At 37.2% G+C, this 6,345-nt stretch overlaps 1 long non-coding RNA gene across 1 annotated transcript; it reads right to left on the reverse strand.

Annotated features, from left to right (window-relative positions):
• Positions 1-1,266: 1,266 nt before the first annotated feature.
• LOC148603043 (uncharacterized) lies at positions 1,267-6,141 on the reverse strand. The gene is made up of 5 exons (XR_015916585.1): positions 6,002-6,141; positions 5,675-5,699; positions 4,162-4,260; positions 2,494-2,600; positions 1,267-1,318 (listed from the first exon to the last, which is right to left on the reverse strand). It is a non-coding gene; the product is annotated as an uncharacterized LOC148603043 (long non-coding RNA).
• Between the last annotated feature and the right edge of the window lie 204 nt (positions 6,142-6,345).

The following is a 6,345-nucleotide window of genomic DNA, read 5'->3' on the forward strand; positions in this document are numbered from 1 at the left end:
GTAGAAATTAAAGTACTTCTCTGTTTAAGAATTAGAGAATCAGGCAAAATGTGTGCAAGGCCGAAAAAAAAAACGCAGTGATCTCATTGTATTATCCAAGTTTTTATGCCTTATAATCTCTAAAAATAACCACCAAAGTGTTTGGTGATATTGAAAGGTCAAATTTACTTGAAATGCATCAAGGCAAAGATGTTTCAACATAAATGTAGGTAGTTTGTTGCTTGATTTTTTTTTTACATTTATTGGATATATACAAGGCAATATGAAAACATGTCTTACAAACATTGTTCTTAATGTCAATAATATTGGAGTTTATTCAAGTTAACGGCATTGTTTTTAGCAAATTTTTATGATCAAAAGGTTGCATTTCAGACACCAATTTGGTGAATCTAGCATCGAAAAGTATTTTGTCTATGAAACCACCATAATCTATCACCATCATATTAACACACACACACACACACACACACACACACAAAAGAACGGATGGACGGATGGACCATTGTATAACCTGTATCCGAAAATTTGAATACATTGAGAGTGATATGCGATGAAAATATAAAGCAGTTTCATATCTTCAAACATTAAATCTGATTTTTTTTCAAATTTTCTTGACACTGCAGAATAAACTGTTTAGCACTTCTTTTTTTTCGCCCCGTGCAGGTCCGGGTGTTAAAAGAATAGGCCTGCAGCAGCGCTAAGCTTGTCGTAAAAGGCGAATAAATAGTGCTCAGAAACCTAGCCGGGGGCTAGGCGCTCTGCCCACAGAGCAACTGGGATGTGTGCCCCAGGTGGTGGAATGGGGTACCCCTGGCATGTTACATGCTGGGGTTGTCAGGCTATAATACGGAAAACCTGACCACAAACCATAGTGGTGCACCGTGTTGGGAAAGATGCCACGTTCCTCGCACGTTAAAGACCCCTGCTGTGGTATTCGATAGGAGTAGGAACCTTTGCGCTCCGCCCCAGGAGGCTAAATTGCCCTACCTTACCCATCCCCCTTGTTCTAGTGGCAATCAAAATTTGTCGACCCTATTATCCTTGTGACCCATCCTTTTTTTTTCTTCATTTCATGTTCATTTTATCATCCATTTCATGTTCATTGTCTGAATATAGCTGAAATATTGCTGCTCGGACGTTAAACCCCAACAAACAAACAAACAAAACTTTTTTTTTCTTTGACAATGTTTTTTTTTTCTAAAAAAAGAATTTTAAAATTGATTAAAGCATGAATGTGTTTGACTTCACTACAAAAAGTAAACCTCAGTCAGTATATACTATTTTATTGATCTTTGTTTCAGCAGTTGATTCCAAAAACCTACAAGAACAAAAGAATGTTGATACAAAAATTAGAATCATATTATACATACAGCTCTTTTGAAAAACGAAAACGTAGATGTTATTCGCCGTCTGTGTCATGGCAGAAATGTTAACTTACTATCGTCTTTCCATGACGTCAACAGTTGTTACTCGAGAACAACATAAGAAACGTTCCAACATTGCTATCGACCAATGCGATTTTATAGACAATGCGATACAATCACACAACAACCAATCCCTTCCTATTTCGGCCAATCAGTGCCTGAGAATTCAAATCTCTCTAGAAACAAGATGCCACATTCCGCGCACGTTAATGTTTGTTTGTTTGTTGGGGTTTAACGTCCGAGCAGCAATATTTCAGCTATATTCAGACGATGAACATCAAATGGATGATAAAATGAACATGAAATGAAAAAAAAAAGAATGGGTCACAAGGATAATAGGGTCGACAAATTTTGATTGCCACTGGAAAAAGGGGGATGGGTAAGGTAGGGCAATTTAGCCTCCTGTGGCGGAGCGCAAAGGTTCCTACTCCAATCGAATACCACAGCAAGGTTCTTTAACGTGCGAGGAACGTGACATCTTTCCCAACACGGTGCACCACTATGGTTTGCGGTCAGGTTTTCCGTATTATAGCCTGACAACCCCAGCATGTAACACGTCAGGGGTACCCCATTCCACCACCTGGGGCACACATCCCAGTTGCTCTGTGGGCAGAGCGCCTAACCCCCGGCTAGGTTTCTGAGCACTGTTTAGTTGCCTTATACGACAAGCTTAGCGCTGCTGCAGGCCTATTCTTTTTACACCCGGACCTGCACGGGGCTCCGCGCACGTTAAAGAACCCTACTGTGGTATTCTCCCGGAGTAGGAACCATTTGGCTCCGCCACGGGAGGCTAGATTTCCCGGCCCTATCCGCCTCTCCCTGTTTCCTGTGGCAATCAAAATTTGTCGACCCCATCGTCCTTGTGTCCCATCCCTTTTTCATTTCATCATCATTTCATGTTCATTTTATCATCAATTTCATGTTCAGCGTCTGAATATCGCTGAAATATTGCTGCTCGGGCGTTAAACCCCAAAACACAAACAAAAAAAACCAAGAAATATATTTCTCACACCGGTCAAAAAGTGAGTAAATTGATTAACAATAGAGAAACATATATATATATATATACCCTAATGGTGGTGGCAGTGACATTTGTTGTTGATACAGTCTCCGATATGTGGATGGCAGTGTGCCTGACAGTCAGAGTTATTGTTACATTGGTCAGCCTGACGTTTTCTGAAAATGTTTAAAATTTGAGTGATTATACTTTTAAAGTATCAGTCTATACAAATAAGACAGGATGTGATTCATGCATATCAAATACCAAATTGCATTCACTTTAATTTCTACTGTACAAACCTTTACATACCACAGAACGCGAGTCTTAAGTTTGTCAATTTCTTGTACATTCAAGTTTAAAAAAATATATAAATTGAATATGAAATTGGCACTTTGTAAGAGTTATCATTCCTGATTAGATTTAATTAAATAAAGTTGTTTCGATCATACATACAAATCTAAAGTCAGGAAGGACTATCACTATATAAAGATATAGCAAATATAGACTGAAAAGCAACATTTGATCGGTTGCATGGTTTTTCTAGACCATGAATCACTTCTACTTTAAGCAGTGTCTGAATTTCACATGGACTGCCTATTCAACCAAGTGAACACTTACAGGAAAACAGAAAAAAAGACGCAAACAATAAAACACGAAATAACCAAAACATCAAACATTAAAATATACAAGTAAATAAGTAAACCGGACTCAACTAAAACAAGGAACATGAAACATTTCGGTAGTTGATGTCTTATATTTGCCTCTGTCTTGCCTTCATTCAGTGATACTTGACTGCATAATGTTTGACACGATTTATTAATAAAAGATATATAAAGCAAGTTGCTTATATCAGAACCATGATAGTCGATCATGGCACGACGAATAAAATCAGTCATTTCAGATACACTAAACGTTCGATGGTTTCGCTATTTTCGTGGTGGAAAAAGCGCAAAAACTAGAACCTTCCAAATCGATTTATAGCTCAATATAACACAAAACAATTTTTACATTTGTATTATATTCAATTTCACCAAAGCCTTCAAGCTTTGGTTTGAAAAAGAATAAAGTGAATCCAAGTTAATTAGATGCTTACATAAGATCGATGTAAAATGCTGAATATAAACGTCCCAATGAATTTTAAGAGTTGTGTCCCTTACCTTAGGTCTACCTTCTTAATTGAGACATATGGACCCAATGTTATAGATAAATGAGGTATTATATAATAACACTTATGGGCTGGGGCAGAGCCAGTGTATTTGATCATCAATCTAGAAACTATTTAGAATTATAATCATATATATATAAGAGAGTTATCAAGGGAACCAAGATTATAGTGAGCTATTTAACACAACTGTTTGTTATATCTGCGGATCTTCTTAATTTTAGTCCATTAGCTATATATTGTCCCATTTGTTTTAGAAATCTTCTTGGATAAAAATCCTTTTGAATTTAAAATTGATATCGAAATTTCTGCAATACCTGCAAATATGTACATTTGACAGTTGGTCTATGGGATCTTCAAATTCAATGGCTGCTTTATGACAAATTCAGGCGGCACTAACAAGCGTTGTTTTATTTTATCATGCGCATGGCTCATCTATTACAACCATGAACATCATATTCTTCTACACTTATACACAATCAGTAGCTCTTGTCTAATCCTGGCAATTTTAAGAATCCACGTTTTTTTTTCTCGTAGGTGAACCGAAAGATTGTATAATTGAGTGAAGCACGTACCCTACTGGGTGTCCGTTGTCGTGGAGGCATGTGCATTGATGATTGTCGCATTTTGGAATTTGACCGTGGTCACAGGTGCAGTCGTTGTCGGAATGACATCTGTCAAACATATTGGAATGATCTATGAAGTGTTGTTGAATTCATCATGCAAAATATTAGCTAACTTCTACTCTAAAGTAGACTCAAACCGTTCACATAACCTGTGTAATAAGTTTATGCTTGTTACTTTTGTCAAAATCAAAGTTGATTCATTGATTGTTGGGGTTTAACGTCCGAGCAGCAATATTTTAACTATATGCAGACGATGAACATGAAATGGGTGATAAAATGAACATGAAATGATGATGAAATGAAAAAGTAATCAAGGGAACCAAGGTTATAGCGGTAATCAAAAGAATGTAATCCAGGGACAAAGACCAGACATGGAAAACAGACATACACAACAAAGAACATGAAGTAACTAAAATCATACATACAAAGTAACAAAAGTAAATGAGCAACTCCACTAAAAACTGGGAGCATTTACCCAGGGATGGGACACAGGGATAATAGGGTCGAAAAAGTTTGATTGCCACTAGAAAAAGGGACTGATGGGTAATGCCGGGCAATTTAGCCTCCTGAGGCGGAGCGCAACGGTTCCTACTCCTATCGAACACCACAGCGGGGTTCTTTAACGTGTGAGAAACGTGGCATCTTTTCCAACACGGTGCACCACTATGGTTTGCGGTCAGGATTTCCTTATTATAGCCTGACAAGCCCAGCATGTAACACGCCAGAGGTACCCCATTTCACTGCCTGGGGCACACAACCCAGTTGCCCCGTACAGGTCCGGGTGTCAAAAGAATAGGCCTGTAGCAGCGCTAAGCTTGTCGTAAAGGGCGACTAAATAGTTCTCAGGAACCTAGCCGGGGACTAGGCGCTCTTTCTACAGAGCAGCTGGGATGTGTGCCCCAGGACACCTGGACCTGCATGGGACCAAAGCGTTGCCCTTTCTACTTCCAAAACAATAGAAGTGTTAAGCCTGAACTGTGCTTCAAGTTAATGCATGATACAAGTACGTTATTTCTAGCATCTTTCTTCGTCTTTTCTGTCGATAGCCAAATGTTTCGTACCACTCTTCTACGGTATCATTAATTTGATGAGTTGGGATAAGGGTGCACATTGAACCCTCTAGAACCATGGATTATTAGATACAATTTAAAGGTACAGTCCATGCATGGCTTCATCGGCGAAGCCATAATACTTTGTCATAAACAATTTAGATAGAGCTTCTTAGCGTTTTCTGCATTTTATATATGGATTTGACGAAAATATGGAATATTTTTCTTCGATATCATCGACTAATTTTTTTTTCAACTTTCAGGCAATTGCGAGCTAATTTTCATTTAAATCTACATGGACTCTAGAATATTATATTACTACTCTTATCGATGTGTAATGTTTTATTGTTTTCTCAGTGCATTCTTGCAGAATTCATGGCATTTGAAATTACAAAAAAAATTTCAATACTCACCCATGTTGTGCGTAGGCAATTGCAACTAGAAGATATAATTAACGAATGATTAAGGGGTTCATCTTCTATTCTTAGTTCAAATAAAATCATTATTGAGTACTAACAATATCAAGATAATATTTCATGAATTTAGGAAAAAGTTGCATATCAATCGTAGAGATAATTTTTTTCTAGACTAAACTATTATGCTTTGTGGTTTCGATACATCACAAGGCTAAATTCAATTACTTGTCTATTTGACGCAGTAATGGAAAACTAACAAAGATAGTTTATAATAAAATTTAAAAAAAAAATGAAATCACAATTGAACTTAACAAAAAGGCTTACCGAAGCAAAGGAAAACCAGAACGAATTTCATATTGACAGATTGTGTTCTTTCACCTGATAAAAAGATGCCAAAATCTTATAAAATTCCAATTTTATAGTTATAAGATAACGACGAACTTTGTCCCAATGACAAACCTTAGTCGTAAAAATGTGTAGGTCTAAGCACGTATCTCGAAATTTAAAAAGTAGTTCGAAGTCTGCTAAACGCTTGCATTTTGACTGTCATATTCTCCAAAAGTGATATAATCTGTTTTTATTATTTATGTAAAATAGTCAACACCACAACGTAATTATCTGGACGCTGATATGTTGAAAAGATGAAGGGAAGCTATTGAAGGTAGACC

Source organism: Perna viridis, chromosome 11 (assembly GCF_037379345.1).
Source record: "Perna viridis isolate PV_CMFRI_1.1 ecotype Kerala chromosome 11, ASM3737934v1, whole genome shotgun sequence".
Taxonomy (NCBI): Eukaryota; Metazoa; Mollusca; class Bivalvia; order Mytilida; family Mytilidae; genus Perna; species Perna viridis.